Source organism: Triturus cristatus, chromosome 4_2 (genome assembly GCF_964204655.1).
Source record: "Triturus cristatus chromosome 4_2, aTriCri1.1, whole genome shotgun sequence".
NCBI lineage: Eukaryota > Metazoa > Chordata > Amphibia > Caudata > Salamandridae > Triturus > Triturus cristatus.
The window spans coordinates 957,885,940-957,904,454 of NC_140586.1; the positions used below are offsets into that span (position 1 = coordinate 957,885,940).

Sequence of the window (18,515 nt, forward strand, 5' to 3'; positions counted from 1 at the left end):
GTCTGGGCAGTCTGCGCACGTGTGGAGGAGCCGTGTCCAACAGCTTCGACGTCTGTGACTGTCTGCGCATGTGCACTGAGCTGTGTTCGACCGCGCTGAGTGGAGGACTTTGGAGTCAGCAATGGCAGAGTCAGCAGCAGTGGATCCCGACTTCACTTCCGGCCAATAGTTATGTACGGCCTATGCAAGGTGAGCATTATTGGGTTCCGGTTTAGTAGCGACAGAGACAGCACAAGCAGCAAATGCTGATATCTTCCGGCTTCTTTCTGTGTTCAGCTTACTGCAGAGGCGGAAGGACCCCCTCTCCCTGTCTGTCCGTGCAGTTATCTTCATCTTCAGACCCCCCTCAAACCCCAGATCTGCCCCTGCCACCCAGGAGGAGGAGGGAGCCTGGACATGTCTGCACAGGTTTCTGCTCAGGTAGGAGATTGTCAGCACCTTCTGCTGTGTTTGTAGAAATAGACTGAATAATCCTGGAGGAAATCTCTGCCAGGAGCCGGGCTGAGCTGGGCTCTTCTATCCGGAGGCCCCTGGGGGGCTTTCCTTCCACCATGGGGGTATTTGTGGGCATCATTTGTGTTAAAGAGGAGATCTGTACACTGCACTGCATCTTACTACACTGTGAGGAGTCTTTGCACTGTATCTTACTGCACCATGAGGAATCTGTGCTCCCTGCACTACTCTTTACTGCACTATGAGGAATCTGTGCAGGTTTCTGCTCAGGTAGGAGATTGTCAGCACCTTCTGCTGTGTTTGTAGAAATAGACTGAATAATCCTGGAGGAAATCTTTGCCAGGAGCCGGGCTGAGCTGGGCTCTTCTATCCGGGGGGAGGGGCGGTGAGGGGGCTCTGGGAGGCTTTCCTTCCTGCCCTGGGAGTTGTCGTGCCTACAGGGCGCGGGCACGCAGGTAGTGAGAGCTACTAATGTAATGTAGAGACTGGTAACCAGAGTGTAATCTATCATAGAGGTAGGGTGGCACTCTACAGGGCTGTTTTCTGATCATCATTTGTGCTAAAGGAATGGTCTGTGTACTACATCCTACTGAACTGTGAGGAATATGCACACTGCACTGCTTTTTTTTACTGCAATATGAGAGATCTGTACATTCTGCACTGTTTTTACTGCACTATGAGGAATCTGTACACACTGCGCACTATGACAATGCTGTATACTGCACTGCTTTGTACTACACTATAAGAAATCTCTGCACAGTGCTTCTTAGTACATTGTGAGGAAGTAGCGCACACTGCTCTGCATTTTACTTTCCTTGGAAAAATATATGCACTGCATTGCTTTTTACTACACTGACAAACGTGTGCACGCTGCACTGCATTTTACAATACTATGAGGAACGTGAACGCTGCAATGATGTTTATTGCACTATGAGAAACCTGTGTACACTGCATTGCTTTACACTAGTCTGAAAAATGTATCCACACTAACCTGCTTTCTAATGCAGTATGATGAAGCACTGTACTTACGAAAAATCTGTGCATTTTGCACTTCTGCTTGCTACACTACGAGAAGTCAGTGCATACTATACTGCTTTTTCCTACACTAGGAGAAATCAGTGTGCAACGCACTTCTGTTAACTACAGACTGAGAACTCTGTGCACAATAAACTGCTCTTTACTACATGAAAATCAGTGCATACTGTGCTGCTTTTTTCTGCTCTGTGGGAAATCCTGCACGTTACTTTGCATTTCACTGCACATTCAATCAATCAATACATTTGTAGAGCGCACAACTCATCCGTGAAGGTCTCAAGGCGATGGTGGGTGGGGGAGGGGGAGGGGGAGGGGGGGGGGCGGCGGGGGTGCTGCTACTGCTGGAACAGCCAGGACTTGAGGAGTCTCCTGAAGGCCGGCAGGTCCTGGGTCTGTCGTAGGCGGATGGGGGGGGGTGTTCCAGGTTTTTGCGGCGAGGTGGGAGAACGATCTGCCGCCACATTGAGGTATTTGCAGCTTAATCTTTAACTTTGTGCACACTGCATTAATTTTAATACTGTATGAGAAATCTATGTAAACTGTACTTCTTTTTACTACACTGTGAGAAATCTTTCCACACTGGATTGCTTTTTGCTACACTATGAGGAATATGCCCCCACTGGACTGCTTTTTACTACACTACAAGCGGCATTCACAAAGCAAACGTATGAATTCTGTACTGCTGTTTAATACACAATGAGAAATCTGTTTACCCTGCTCTGATTTTTCCTGCACTATGAGAAAACCTTTTCTTCTACACTATTACAAATGTTTGCCCACTGTATTGCTTTTTACAATACTATATGAAATCTGTGCACATTGTACATGGTTTTACTTAACTATAAGAAATGTGTGCACATTGCATTGCTTTTCACGGCACTGTGAGGGATATTTACAGCTTAAATAGGAAATATGTGCACAGTGCACTGCTTTTACCACACTATAAGAAATCTCTGTGCAAGGTACTGCTTTTTATCACACTATGAGACATCTTTGCACACTGTACTACTTTTTACTACACTATGAGGACTATGTTCACAATGGACTGCTTTTTACTGCTCTACAGGGGCCTTCACAGAGGAAATTTGTACAACTGCACCGCTATATAATGCACTGTGAGAAATCTTTGCCACCACACTATTTCACCTGCACCTTTGAGAGGAATCTACATTCTCATTGTTGCTGTTTTTTTTTTATACCATGGGAGGTTGGAATCACGCACCCATCGACACGCAGGCCGTGCCTGGGTATGTCTGGCCAGAAAGAGGCACTTCTGCCTTCTACTCTGACAAGGACAGTGTCCGTTTCTCCTGCTCCACTGCGGTCAGCAGCCCCCTCCTTTCTTCCTCTTCTTTCCTCTCTTTCAATCTCGCTCTTCCTCACTTTCCAAATGAACGTGTGACTTCAAGAAACTGCTCTTACCCTCTCTTTCCTCTCTTTTCCTTCATTTTTTCCCATGTGAAATGGACCCAAAAGAGAAAGAAACACTTTTGCTGGAAATGTCGTCTTTTTCTCAAATTTTTCTATTCCGATGTGCATCCTCGGGATGTAGAGAAAGAAAGGTTCAAAATAAGAAAAAATAACTAAGTAAAACAAAACAGAGTGGTCGTAAAGTGGCCAGATTGGTTTTATTCACACCCAAAATTATTAGCGCCACTATATGGAGTTTGCCAGTGAAGCAATACTTTCGTTTTCTCGTCATTCTTTTGGTCCGTGGAGTAGAAAACGTTTAATGCAATCTGATCAGCTGTTTTCCTTATTTTAGTTCATAAAATGTGTACCGCGGCTCTGTGTTCAGGGATGTGGTCTTTTTAAATCATACTGCTCACGTTTTGCAAGGATATAAGCAATGGACATTGAAACGGGTCCCTTCAGGGCCCTGTAGTCATGTCCTTTACTTTTCAGGCAAAAATACTCTTCGATTTCTAAATGGTGAGTGTAAAAGTGTTAAGGTAACCATGTTGTTCCTGCTTATATTTCGCATGCTTTACTTAATCTTGCATTTCCCTATAAGTGTTTGCTTTTCCAGGATGTTATTACTTTTTTTTTTAGGCAGCATATTACTCTTGTCTAGTGCATACTTTGAAATGAGTCACATCCAGGTGTTTATAGCAGGGCACAATTGGGTTTGTGGCTGATGGCAGTGCACATTTTTCTCAGTGGGGCAGTATAGTGTTCAGTGGGGGTGAGACTTTGGCACTATGGCCAGAGATGCCAAATCTGGAACTGGGGAACCAGGTTCAGCATTCATTACCAGACCGTTCTCCTGAGGGAGCATATTTCCATGTTAGGCCTTAGAAGGCCCCGCTGGACCTTAGAAGCCCTGGTGTCTTAGCACCAGCAGGTGGACCCTAGCAGTGGCAGCTGCGGGTTAATCATAAAGGTTACCACAATCCATACTGAAGTTCACCTTCAGTCTTGGGGGCAGACCTGCAAAGCTGCATACCCTATAGCGACAGTGACTTTGGCACTGAAGTCACAGGACCATTGCGGCCAGTCCACCTCACCCATTGGTGCCGCCATTGGCCTTGTTTCAGCAGTGGTAGTGCAACTCGTCAGAGATCGACAATGCAGGATTTGCACCCACACTAAATTAAGTTCGCAAATTTCACGGCCTCTCTGCTTCAGGCACAAGCACTTTTAACATGTGCTTGTGCATTTGGGTTTGTGTATCGTTTTAATCCACACTAACAAGATCTTCAATCGTTGGGTACATCAAACGCTCTCTTTTCTACTTAGGCATATCTGTCTACTTGGGTTACATAGCTTTAAAACATTGCCAAAGTAAATATCGCTGGCTAAACACTTATGTAAGGTCCCAAAGGTGAGACCTATTGGCTATGCCAGTGCTTGTTAATACAAGTAAGTTATCCCTATGGTAGGCCAGGGATCGCCCCAAGAGCAGGGTGCACTATTTAAAAAGTTGGGCATGTACTTTTACGTTTTACATGTCCTGGCAGTGAAAAGCTCTTACTTTTTTTTTTTTTTTTACTACAGCGCAACATATCTCTCTCATAGGATAACATTGGAGATGCTGTGTTACATTTTAGACATGTAATTTCCCAATGGAAAGAGATATTTGTTTCTAGTTTGGTGTCTTTTGAATCGCAATTTAAAATCATAACTCATGTTGAAGTCGAATTTTAAATTACAATACTGAAAATGCCACTTTTAGAAAGTTACCATAAAAAATAATGAAATAATGGAGTTGCCCCATGTCCATCAGAACCTGGATATCTAATGATATTGTCTACAATGTGTTCAGTTTGGTGTCACAATTGCTCTGCTTGAAAAGATGGTTCTAGAATATTTCACCAGTGTATGCTGGTCAATATATGGTCTGAAAAATTAATGAAACAATACACACAACATAGATGGAGTGTGACCCTATCAGGGATGTGGAAATATTTTACAAATCTAGTTGTCCAAGGAACGATAAGCTACAGAAATCTACTAGCCCTGCAAATAAATCAACTTGCCTGGCCTACTGCATAAATTAATTATACGGGCTTCCAAAAAAATGAAACCTTTATGTGTAGTGCGGACTATGATAATATTGACTTTACACAGTGAAGCTTTCGCTTGAGGAAAAAAAGTTCTATAAAATTTCATGGTGTCCACTGTACTGGAAAATAAGTATCATATATTTACGTAGTATACATTTTGCATAAGGTGTTGCAAATAAATAAAATGCAATAAGAAGCATTTCAGACCCAAGCTGGTATTTACAAACATCTGTGATCCAGCCCTACATCAGAAATGGCCATAAATGTTTGAGTGTATCTCAAGTAGAGCTCTGTTTTCTCCGGCAATATGAAGGTTAGCTTTACTAATACATCAGGCAAGAGCAGGGGTGTTAGGGCTTCTTTCTTAGGAGACAGTTCTGAAGATTTCATTTAGACTTACAGCAAAGCATCATCTCACAAGGTGAGCAGGATTCTCATTTGAATGACTGCGACATTGCAACACATAATGGCCATATATAAAGCTCACTGGTGTATACCAGCCTGACCTCACTGCAGGGAAAGCGTTGGTGGAGGCAGGTTTTTGACTGAGGTATCACAGTCTTACCAGCAGTCCCAAACCGAGGCCACAGTGATTCTTGGTGATGAGTTTAAACATCGTCAACGGACAAGACCTAATTATTTTTTTTACAAAGGCACAAAAAGGGCATCAAAACTTCCCAAAGGAAGTACTATGTGAGGGTTTGGAGGGCTTGATTAGATCCCAGAGCCATTTTCCTTGCCTGTGGTAGCGAGGCAAAACTGAAATGAGAACAAGTTGTGTAGCAATGCTCAAATATGAAATGGATAAACTTGTGCTTAGCTGGTATTGGGGCTAAGGAAGTGAAACTCTTATAAATCTTGTCTATTCCCAGCATGCTTTTGATGTTCCTTGGTACAAACTGTAAGGAATTCTGTCTATGAAAATGTGTTTATATACCTATGATACACCGCTTAATGAATCCTGCGTTGTCAGTATGAACATGGTATCAGAAAAGAAGTCAGTGCCATCAAATCGGTTGTGGTTGGAGCGGTGAGGTTTCACCGCGAATACTTACCACAGTGCTGTGACAGAATTAGATTTCGGCAGCAAATTTAACACAATGTGCCATATGCATGAACACATTTTCCCATAGACACAGAATGGACAAAACCCTTTGATGCATCTGGCCCAATGATTCCATCTTGAGTCGCCAGCATTTGTCATAATAGTCATCCTCGAGTGAGAGCCATCTGCTTTGTAAGAAAATACAGCTCACTGCCCAGGGTGTGTCCTGAACCTTCTATGTCAGACAGAAACCAAAGATGCCTCTCTATCAGAACAAGACATTTTTACCTATTATGGTCTAGAGTATGGTTTGGCACATATAAACCAGTAAGGTGTTAAGAAATGGATCCTCAAGACTGCCTTTTCCTAATTCATGTACACTATGGTTTAGTCAGGAGCCAGAGAATGCCCGCAGAAGGCAACTGGCTGCGGCAATCTCCAAGCAAAAAAAGCACAAATAGTCTAATGAAAAAAAACCACGCTGAAGCTCCTTAACATGTTCAAAAGAATCCCCGGCTGGAGAGCTATTTACCAGATGCTGGGGCATGTTACTGCTCTGGGTACAGGGTAGACATATGAGAAACCAACCATACACAGGGACCTGTGTATCGGTTTTACATTGACCTGTGCAAACATGCTTCAACCTTTTGTCCCAGAAGGTCATTTCACGAGACAGGTGATGGGGTTACTTGGTGGAAGTGTGGCACTTTACGTAATAGGGGAAGACAGCATGGGCAGCTGTAAGAAAGAGTGGCAGGTTGAGTCATAGGGAGATAATCTGTGGATAGGGATGGATTGACCAAAGAGCCTGTGATGACCGATGGTTTGCACAATGAACCCCGTGTTACTGACGGGTTTGGCAGGGAGCTAGTTTTACCTGTGGGGTGGGGTGTGGTGGGGGGGTTACTGAGTGAGCCTTTGGTAGTCTAGGATTTGTGAATGGAGCCAGGGATTCTCTGCTAGAGTTGGCTTAAGTGTAACAGTGGAAGCCGCTGACGGCTTCGCGGTTACATGTGGATCTAGTGCTAGGCAGGTGGTTAGAGAAGAGGTAGGGATGATTGAGAGTTTAATTATAGATTTAGACATGACATGGGAGCTAGACTGTGTACCAAAAGAATAGCAGTGGGCTTCAGATAGGGGGGAAGAAGAGATATGAGTTCAGGTCCTAGAGGCTTGGTAGTGAGGTTACACTGTCACCAAGGTAAGGTGGGTGCAAGAACAAAAAGGGTTTGGACATGGCTAGAGATGGTTCAGGAGTTTGCTGTGGAGCAATAAAAGATATGGGTATTAGAAGTGGCTAAAGGCATGGGCTCATTTTGTTTCCTTTTTGGTTTCAGACCAGAGTTTATGGTCGCTGTGAAACACTCTATATAAAAGCATTCATGTTGTTCTCTGGCTCCTATCCTACGTAGGGCCCCTAATATTTGTTGTTTGTATATTTAGTTGCCTCTTACAAGACCGTCTGCTTGTATTTCCGTGCTTTGCATACAGTATGTGTGAGAAGTTGGCCTGATATATGCTGTCCACTAGTTATAGTGGGCACCCTGTACCAGTCCAAACAACCCCTTATTGATGATAGGTTAAATACAGCCTTTATTGAAAGCTATCCTAGTGGTAGCTGTGGAGAGCAGCCTTCAGGCTAAGTCTTGAAGGAATGTAAAGCAGCTTGTTTTACCAGTCTATAATCTCTTGAATGGCTAAAGGAAAGGAGAACCACACCAGGTATATATATAAAATATATGTATTTATTTCTAAACACACCCTCCTAGTCTCCACACCCTCCTACTCTCTTTATGAGGCTAGAGGTCAAAACACATAAGTTACACTGCAACTATAACAGTAAAATAGCACAAATTCACGTCAGGCCCTAGGGGCGAGCCAAACCATATACTAAAATAGTGGTATAAGAACCATAACTTAACTAGACACAAGGCCTAGAGTCTGTAGAATCGCTGGGACCCCAAGGAACCACCCAAGGTAGTGTCACAGGGGACCCACGGGGGCCGTGTGCAGTGTGCAGTGTGAGAACACAGCAGCGAGCTCCCGTTAGCTTCTATGGGGAAAGTCACGGTTAGATTTCTAAAGATTAGGGACACTTAGAAATGAGTCAGGACCAAACCCTTTGGGACTTAGGAAGTTCTAGGGCCAACACCCACGGGAGCACCGGAGTACTTGTGTTATCTCACCAAGGGAAGGCGGGTGCATAGGTGTCAAATGGTGTCGGGTCATGTCGTCGATTTCAATGGGAGCTGACAAAGAAGTGCTGCTGCCGGGAAGATGCGAAGTGTCCGAAGAGATCCAAGCCTGGATCGAAGATGAGAAGAACCTGAAAGCAGAGGGTACAGAGTCTGGGTCACTTGCCAGTGACCAGGGGCACGATAGACGAATGCCCACCGATGTCGGGTGTTTCAGGTGAAGAAGGTGAAGCTTGACTCTTCAGCCACGAGGACCAGGAGGCGTCGAGGATGACCAGGAGCTGGATCCGAGCTGTCCCACGAAGGATATCGAGTGCTGCAGCTTTGGTGCCCGGTTTGGACACAACAAGCCTTGGCAACAGCAACCCACGCAGAAAGGAGAAAGATGCTTTGGTGCTGTAGTGTAGTTCCTATATCCCCGATAGGCTCTGCGCATTGGAATAACATACACTATAGATTTGACATAGGACTAAGGTCAATATGTCTCTATCGAGTATATTAAACTTAATTACTTGTGTTTGCCAGCTAACTCAGAGGTCACTAGAAACTTCTTGAATATACAAGAAGGGATTAGTCTCTGACAACCGCATAAACATGACAACTTTGTTTCCTTTTAGAATTGGAACAGTCTCAGAATCGCGGAAACAATAGATAACAGTTTCACTCAGTCAATCGTGCATGCTCCGGGAACCGCAATTTGCCAGGGCAAGTGCTGGTATCTGGAAATCCTCTTCATGGGCTTCAAATACTTCAGAGTCTGGTGGGAGCTTCGGAGCTGCAGACCGGCAAAATGCTTTGTTGGTGCCTGCCAAGCAGGGGAGTCACTCCTTGACCCCAAGGGAGATTTCTTCAGTCCTCTAGTCTTTAGTAGACCATCGAAGTTCCAGGATTCAGCTTCAGAGTTTCCTCCAGGGATATCTAAAGTTATGGTTACAGAGGTTCCTTACTTATACTTAAGGAAGGGGTTGGACTAGCTCTGGGGACCCACCTATGGGAGGGTTTGGAAAGAGGGGTGGCTACACCGATTTCCTTTGTCCAGTTTCGTGCCAGAGCAGGGGCTGGAAGCCCCTGAACCAGTTTGAGCTGTACTATGCACAGGGATACCAAATGTGCCCCCAGTGCAGGACTTCAAAGCACTCTGAAAGTGCTCCCAGCCCCAATACACATCAGCCTGTCTGGGAAGTGGTTACACCTCCCTGTGACAGGAAACGTATTGTCCAGGCCTCCCCTGTCGGAGTTTCGGTAAGCAGCAGGAGGCCAGACTTGTGTCTGTGGCTGCAGCATCCATTTTGTGATGCCAGGGGTCTGTTAAGTTTTAACCGGTGTAATGACAAACTTAGATCTCCCCTGGAACAAGGTATGTACCGTCACTTTCCCAGGGAGAGAATATCAGTTCCAAACTTATGGAATATAACATATACACAGCACTTCCTAAGGTGGGCAAACTTTCAACACTCCCCCAAAGGCAAGGCAAGAAAACAACATACCAAGGAACTTTGCGCATCACTTGCCAGGAGTAGAACAACTTCCTATAACACAATTACCTGCTAGAAGGGAATTCACCCATCCTTCTACAACAGAATACTTGGCCAAGAAGAGTCCACACCTCCTTCTACAAGGAAAAGATGAATTGGTATATCTGGGATGTATTTATTAGTAAATAGCACCACACAGTAAGCCAAATGCACCTATCATAGCAGACTCTAACATATTAATAGTATGATTGACTCACAATCAAGGCAAATATATATGTAGAAATATGTATGTATGGATATAAGAATCAGAAAATAAGAAGGAAAGGAGAGAATCAGTAAAGAATCAAGAGACAGTTAGTAGCAGAGACACCTCATCTACTGCTCCATCATTTCACCCCACTTCGCTCCAGGGGAGTCCATTGCTTGAATCGGGTGAAGCTCAGAGGTGACACCAGCCTCTACTCTTCCGTGACAGCACGTCTGCTCCACGGAGTGAGCTTCCACCAGGCCAGTGTAGGCTCCCCCTTTTAATAACACAGCGAAGCTTCTAGCAAGCCTCGCCCCCTAGTTCTCATGAGAGCCTGTACCAGCATGCTCCAAGGTCACAGCAACGGTTGATCAGGCCCTTGCTATGGCTCCAAGACAGACCATGTACATTCCTCTGATAAGAACCAGTTCTCTCTAGTCAGAAAAATGCGAAAAACAGGAGGCAGAGCAGAACATGCCCTCTTCTTCGTGCAGGCACAGAAAGTTAGTTAAGCCACGCACACAAAGGCCCAAAGCAAGATGGAATCAGAAAAGCAAGGATGACATGAAACCATGTCAAAGGCAGTAGTTGGCACCTATAATTCTCATCCACACAACTTACAAGCACCACTGTGCACACAGAAAAGTTTGAAGCAAGGTAAAGTCAGAAGGCAGAATGACATTAGACCACGTCAAAGCCAATAGGTCAAAGTCATAATTCACAGAACCCAAATAACACTATAGACTTTATCCCTCGGTATACCACATTGAGCACATGTGTGCACCACCACCCACAAGACTGCACCTCAACATCCCATACCTTCTATTCTTGGCAAGACTATTCCACGAAAAGATAGAAGAAAAACAGGCATATGCAAGCCCATCCTCCATGAAGGCTAGGGCAACATAACACACTTAAGTCAGTACAAAATGGTGGTGGTTAAGGGTCATCATAGAGTGTCAGACCACAAAAGTGGCTCATTCACTGCAACCGGGTATACCAGTGCTGCCATGTCTCTCCCTCCAGAAGGGTGGGATCATATCCTCACATCAAGAACTGATGGGGGGTATGATTCCAAGGTGTTTGACACCAAACAGGACATGTTTCTGTGCAGCCAGTCCAAAGTTAACATTAGCCGTTTTAGATATAATGCACTTAAGAGTATATGGTCAGGCTGCACCACTGACAATACCGGAGAAGAGATTCTGAAGGCTGCAGAGGGGCTCAGCTCATGCCTGGGCACCCTCTCACATATAACCAAGTACTCTGCCTTCAGAATTGTTAAGGCCTGCCATAGGAGTGACTGATAGGTTTGTATGTGCAGTGATAGGTGAGGTATAGTGAACCTATACCTCAGTAAGGGGTGCATGCACCACCTTACCCAGGCTGCAGTAGCAGACCTGTGGTGTCATTTTGGAGTGCTTTCCAGGGGTGGCATAATACATGCTTTAGCCCCTGGTAGGCCTCTGGGGTACCTATGCCCTGGGTACATAGTATACCATATACTAGGGACTCATAAGGGTACCTCAGTATCCAATCTGTGGTGTACCTAAAGTACATGCATTCAATTTAGAGAGGAAGTAGCTAGGCTGGGGCCCTGAATAGCAGAGTCCCAGCCAGACGAAAGTCGAAAAACAGTGAAACACCAGCAAAAAGTGGGGGTAACCATAAAAGGCAGATCCTACTCTCCTACAGTATGTTTTGAGCAGATGAATAACTTCAGTGCTTCCTGCTCCGAGGTTAAATCTTGTGATTTGTGGTCCTCCTTAAATGTTACCACCTTTGTGAGGCGTAGTTGATTGAGCACATTAGAGGCAGCTGACCAAGAAGCCAAATTAAAGTCAAAGGAAAGACTGTGAGACACAGGGAGGTGTTTAAAGTCTGAAAGCAAAGCAAGTCTAAGCTTTCCTGATGTAGGGGACACCTGGGCCTCGTTAATTTATCAACGTCCGGCCAGAAGAGGAACGGGGCACCCTTAGACTCGCCACACTCCCTCCTCAAGTCCTGATGTAGGGGACGCCTGGGCCTCGTTAATTTATCAACGTCCGGCCAGAAGAGGCACGGGGCACCCTTAGACTCGCCACACTCCCTCCTCAAGTTCTCTGTTAAGAAGCCCATATTATGCCCCGCATTAAAAAGGTCTCAATCCTTTTTACATTTCTTCATTTGTTGTATATCTGAGGTAAACTTTCCAGATGTTGGCCTAGTATTGGCATACAATGCATCATGCTAGTGAAGATGTAATTTGTTGGCTAGATTAACAGCTGTGAAATGTGAGCACCAAACTTCTAACATTGCTTAACTTAGCTACAGTGTGTGATCTTTGGCAAATCTTCAGAAAACTGTTTGCACTTGGATAAAGGATTCCCAAGCAACGGTACATTTACATATTAAGTGTTTTATTGATTAGGAGCACAACACCACTTTGTTTAAAACAGTATTAAAATCACGATAACAGAGATCTAACGGTACCCAGATTAGGTCCCAGTGAGGGCCAGTGGGCCCACTATCCCGTACGTAGGAAATATTGCAGTGTAGTAGATATCGGCAACAGCGGTTTCTTGCTCTCTCAAACGGTGAGCGTATCATGTCCCACTATGTCCCAGGCTCATTTCCTTGGGCATTATACACCAAGTATTCATGACATTACATTTTATCCAAAAGGGAACTCTGCTTTTTAGAATAATTTCCCTTGTTGGAAGATATTAATCTGGATACTGGTTGTGCCTTGCTGTGGGCTCTAGCCTATCCTGGAGGAGTCCCGTTCCCAAATAACCTGGTTACAGCTAGGTGAGTCGATTTGGAGTCCTCCTTATGTTTTAAAATTAATTTTATTGGACAACACACACCTTTTTGCGTTGGGCTTTGTTTCCCCGTACAGGCTGTCCTTAATTTACTAGTCCTGAGGAAGACCTGCCGTGATTTGTATACACTAACACACCATGGTCGAAATGTCAGCGGCATCTTATTGGTCCATGATCGTGGTCAACCATCCTTTAATGAAATGAATGATAAAATAGGGTGTATGTTGAACCAGTTCACACAATAAGGATGGACATTTCTATATTTGTTTCATGTGTATTTGTCTGTATTGTGTTGTGTCAAGCACTTTTGTGTCATCAGTCACGTTGTTCAATATTTGTGTGGCCATGACCGCCATATATGAAGAAAATTATGTCTATTATTTGAGTGTATAATTTGGAATATACAAAATATTTAATAGTTATGCTGTGTGTTGTCTATATTCTTTTATTGATTGTACCATGGGGGGTGTTGAATATTGGTTTGATATAGGGTCACTCTCCATCTATGTTGTGTATATTGTTTAATTAATTTTCAAGACCATATATTAATCTGCATACATTGGTGATATATTCTAGACACCATCTTTTCACACTAAGCAATTGCGACACCCAACAGAACAGCTATATCACTTTTAAAAAGTTTGAATTTTCTTGCCCTAGCCATTTGGTGCCTGCAACCTGTCTCTGGTCACATGACTGGGTGAAGTTGGCAGTGGGGCTTTCTGTATTCCTCCTAGACAGTCACAAACAACGGGAGCGTAGGTGTGACTGGATCGGTCATCACTGGTAGGATGGGAGGAAGCAGCTGGGCCCAGCCTCACTTACATCTGAATAGGCTGTATCATGTGTCCACACAAAGGTCTGCATACTCCCTATAGTTTAGTCTGGAGCCATGGTAGGAAAAACAGGGCATCTGTGTACTTCAAGGGCATGCCTCTTGAATCTTCTTCCCACTTCAAAGGCATAACTGTGTATAAAAGAACCACCTTTGACACCACCCCTTCAGTGCGCTTCTGGACCTGTGGATACTGCTCCAGGAAGAAAGGCTGCTGTGTTGCTGAAGGCCTGCCTCTCTGCTGGACTCCCGCATTGCTGTGCAGACCTGTTGCCTACTGCCCTCTTGCCTGGGTAAGAAGGACGGGACCTGCATCACTTGAACCCAGAGTGAATCCAATGGCTGGTTGGCTGGCCTCCTCCTCTGAAGCCTCGGGGACATAACGGGCTTCCAACAACCTTGCATCTGCACTTGGACTCTGCCATCTGCGAGTCTTTCCTGCCAAGTGGTGTCACCCAAGTCTTGGACACTTCAAAGTGGGCCTAAGGTACTCTGCTAGCCTCTGTGGATCCAGGAGAACCGACACATCTCTGCTGTGCGGTGCAAACCCAAGCAGAGCCAACCCATCACCGCACTACATAGATCTGAACTGCATCGAAGCCTAAGACTGCATCAGAACTGCCGCTGTTTGACACATCCCCTGCACAGGCCCTCACTTCCCCCGGTGACGGCAGCCTCGGCGATGGACTCCGCATTGCAGCCCCACAGCTCCTCTGAACTGATACATCTCCCCAACTGCACAACGCATCTCCGATTTGGACTTCACATTGCAAGCCATCATTGATGATGATGATGCATCAGGACCTCACACTGCAGGCACGTCACATCTCAGAACCGATGCACCGCCTCAGCTGCACGACTCCTGTTTGACACGGATCCACACAATGCTCCGCAAAGTGGATTTAAGGTACTCTGTTCAGCAAGCATAACTGGGTCCCTGTAGCCGACACACACTATATAGTGGTCAGCCTGAGCATGTTACTGTGTCCTGATCTGCTGTGACCAGATAGCTTCAGCTAGTGCTTTACTCTTTTGGCGCCATTTACTCTAATAACTTTAACGATTAAAAGCTCCAGTTCTACTAATTAGATTTTTGTCATTTTGGTCATGCTTTAGTTATTACATTTAGCTTTATTTGTATAAGCTGATGTTGGATCATTTTGTGTGGTGTTTTCACTGATTTTCTTACAACCCCCCACTGTCCATTGGTCAGATTGTGGCATGAAGCTGTTATTGTCCTTTGCATCTCAGCAGTTATTTTCCAATTACCTGGCTGTGTCCCAAGTCACTGGTCTGTTCTGTATGTGGCCTTTGTATCCGCACAGTAGGCCATCAAAGAGGTATCTAAATACATCTCTGTCCCCACTTTTTACTGAGGCTTTGCTGGATCAGTTGCCCACCCTGATCCTTTCCCCACTATGCTGCCTCTACAGAAATGGACACTGCCAATTCTCATTTCAGCAAATTATGCTTTTGAGTCCGTAGATAACTACTAATGTTTAGACGGCCCTGGCAGTTGTACTCCAGTTCTGTCAAAGACATTACACGGGGCTGACTCAGTCAGGAGTACTCTCTTCAACCCACCAGCTTAGTTACTGTACATGCTTACCCTCATAATTGCATTATCAATACATTCTGGGGAACTAAGCCCCTTGTTATGGGGAACACGGGCCTTTCTTATCAAAATCAATAAAATATTTCATAAACAAACACATATAGAACTGGAAGGAATTATTGGGGTTTAGAGTATAAAGATCGGTAATTTTAAAGAAAAAAATAAGTCTGACCTTTGTGGTAAATAAAATACCGGACTGAATTTCATACGGAATCTTAAAATAAAGTAAAATAGCTCAAAATAACAAGAGGCAGAATCCGTGGTATAAGAGGTTTTCTAAATGGGCTTTATTCCATTCAAAATGGCCGACTCGAGTCGCGGCCTTCAGGTTCCGTCACCACGAGGGTTCAGGAAGTGAAGTACAATAATTTATTGATAGACATGTATTTTTATAATAAGTGCATTACAATGAAACGAATGTAGAAGGCGTAACATTTGATAAGAAAAGTGACAAAACAGGTACGTAATCGAAACTAGGCGTAATAAGGAATAAAAGAAACATGATTGGTTAGGATTATCAGACATAGGTGGATCTATAAGATAATACTTGGCATAGATGCGCGCGCAGCAGCATGACGTGTAATTGACGTGCAACTAGGGGGTGAAGGGAACTTGACATTTAGCTCTACATGTGGAGACGAGAAGTCTGGGGGGTCACGTCAACCTAATCCCAAATCATATCTACCATCCTATGTTTGGAGAACTATGTTATCCACAAGGAAGGACTCTCGGACAGAATCTATTCTATACTAACTGTGTGTGCGTGTACAAGCGTCTAAGTGTCTATATGAGATGCGAGGGGCAGAAAACTTTCCATGGCAACAGGGCTATGAATCACTTGCAGGAGGACGGAAAGGCTGAGTCCTTTGCTTGTGAGCTAAAGGAAATGTTTACCTAAATCACTAGACAGGAATGCATCGGCTGAAGAGCAAAATAGATAATTCGAAGGTGAAATACATCTTCTTGGCAGGCATGCGAAAACTGGCCGAGGCAGGCACCGTTAGCTGCACAGGGAGTAGGACAAAGTTCATGGATACAGATGCGAGCTCAAGCTGAAGCTGTCAGAGACAGAGAGCAGGGAAAGGCTTTGAGGACAGAATCGGGCCTACTTGCCTGAACTGTAAAAATGTAGTAACTTAGCCATATAAAGTCGGTGGCCTTTCATACCTAGGAATCGAATATCCAGCCCATTGATGGCGGATCTGACAGAGAACATGTCGACGGTAGACACACATATGTTTGCGTCTTTAGAAACTGGAACTGGAGGGAACATACATGTACTTGTAACATGCATATAGAACCGTTGGGGTCCAAGATAGGGGACATAACTGATCAGGAAAATCCACATTTCCACATTCCCTCCTTGTCCCCTTCTTGCCCTTCAAGAGACATCAATCTTCATTATTCCATCGATTTGCTCATGGAGCATCATTTCTTCTTCCTTCTTCTTCCGGCATTCTGAACGAGAACTGTGATATGGAATGCATGATGTGGCGCACAGACCACAAATCGCTGGTCCACATTGCAGACATAGACAACAACTGAAAAACATAAGAAGGCCAATACCTAGGAAGGATAGAACTCTCCATCCCCAGGCTGATATCACACTCCAAAACCACCCGGACCACGTCCAAGTGCCTGGATTCTCGTGTATCTGGCTTACAATCTTATGAAGTCGTGTTATAGCTTTATATACAGATGGCGAATTTTCTGGTATGAATATGCAGCAGCTGGATCCGATGACCCTGCAAGCTCCGCCCCTATCGGCCAGGATGACGTCAAGGACAAGACGATTCTGGAGAACAACAATTCTCATCACTGATTGTTCCTCTGTCAGATTGCCTAGGGCGGCTATAGTCTCGTTTACTACAGCTTCAAGAGTCTTGGTGAGTCTACGTATCAGCTTACTATTTGATATTGTACCTATATAGGGAAAGATACCTTTATTGAAATCTACATACTTGTCCCATGCCGTCTCAGTATAATCGATAACTGGGAGATCTCTTCGCTCTCTATTGTGTACTAAATGAACATTTCGATAATAATCAGGGGGAGCTAGGAAAACAGGTGGCAGAAGGAATGCTATGTAACAGGTACCATCCCAATCTAGAGGCAGACGCATATATGCCGTCTGACCACATATAAAGTAAGAATGGCGAGAAGCTCTAAATGAAGATTTCCCTTGATCACTATATTCTACTGTAGTAACGCATTTGCTATGGCCCATGTGTATGGAACCAACTTTTCTCACACATAATTCACCCTTGACTGGAAATACTGACATAGTGGGCAGAATTAGTTCAACTTCGGATTTGACATTCAAAATCATAAGATTAGGCGTAAAATTACCTAATTTATACACTTCATTTTCTAAATCAGTTCCTGTTCTACTGGGGTGACCCTCCTTATTGGGGTGACAGACTTTGAATAAAACTAGATTCAGATTTCCCCATATCCAATGTTGTTGATAAACTGCTGTGTCTGGGTCTATGGAATTTAATAAACTAAACCATGCTCCACAGGAGCCATTGTGTGTGAACGGATGTGGAAAGAATGGCAGAACTCCTTTATTATTCTGATAGGGAGGGAGTCGGCCACACACCCAACAATTGGTGGCATTACTAGTCTGATGGGAATGATGTAACATACTAATGAAAGTGTTATTGCGCAGCGCAAGTCTATAGGACAACTCATGTGGGGGTAATTCACTAAAAGAATGTTCATCAGTTATATTGAAAGCACGTTTAGAAACAGGATAATACACATGCAACAATATACTTGCAGTAACTATTAAAAAACTCAAAGAAAACAAAATTAATAAAGTCACAATACAGTGGCTACGCAGTGATTTACAATAAGCATGTCGTTTCATTATGATTCTGGACTCTACATGATTCAGACCTAAGGGATACATGTCGGGACAGATTCAACCGCTTCACCTTGGAGAGGACTTAAACAATCAAATCGTCCGACAGTTTAGATCTGGACCTGAGTTTCTGTTTATAGAGTTCGGTGCTACTGGCCTCAGCCAAAGGTAGCTTTGAGTCAATGGGGGAAGACACACGGGGAGTACTGTCTGTGTCAGGAGGAAGTCCATGAAATTTTTTGATATGGCTGGAATGGACCCAGCCCTTCTTCCCTTCGATCTTCACAGCTGTTCTGGTCGTCAGCAGGACCAACTTAGGAAGTTTCCACCTGGGCTCCAATTGGGTTCTCCGATCAAAATTTCTGACGAGGACATAATCACCGGGAATCACATCATGAGGTTTCACCTCGGTGTTGTCGGGAAAAGCTGCGACTACCTG

The 18,515-nt window shown here is 44.4% G+C and overlaps 1 protein-coding gene across 1 annotated transcript in view; it reads left to right on the plus strand.

Moving 5' to 3' along the window:
• Nucleotides 1–213: 213 nt before the first annotated feature.
• The window catches only part of LOC146839112 (uncharacterized), a 33,242-nt gene continuing 14,940 nt past the window's right edge, over nucleotides 214–18,515 (plus strand). Inside the window, exon 1 of the mRNA XM_085603118.1 lies at nucleotides 214–420. The gene's annotated coding sequence lies outside the window, so the exon portion shown is untranslated. The remainder of the gene's footprint in view (nucleotides 421–18,515) is intronic.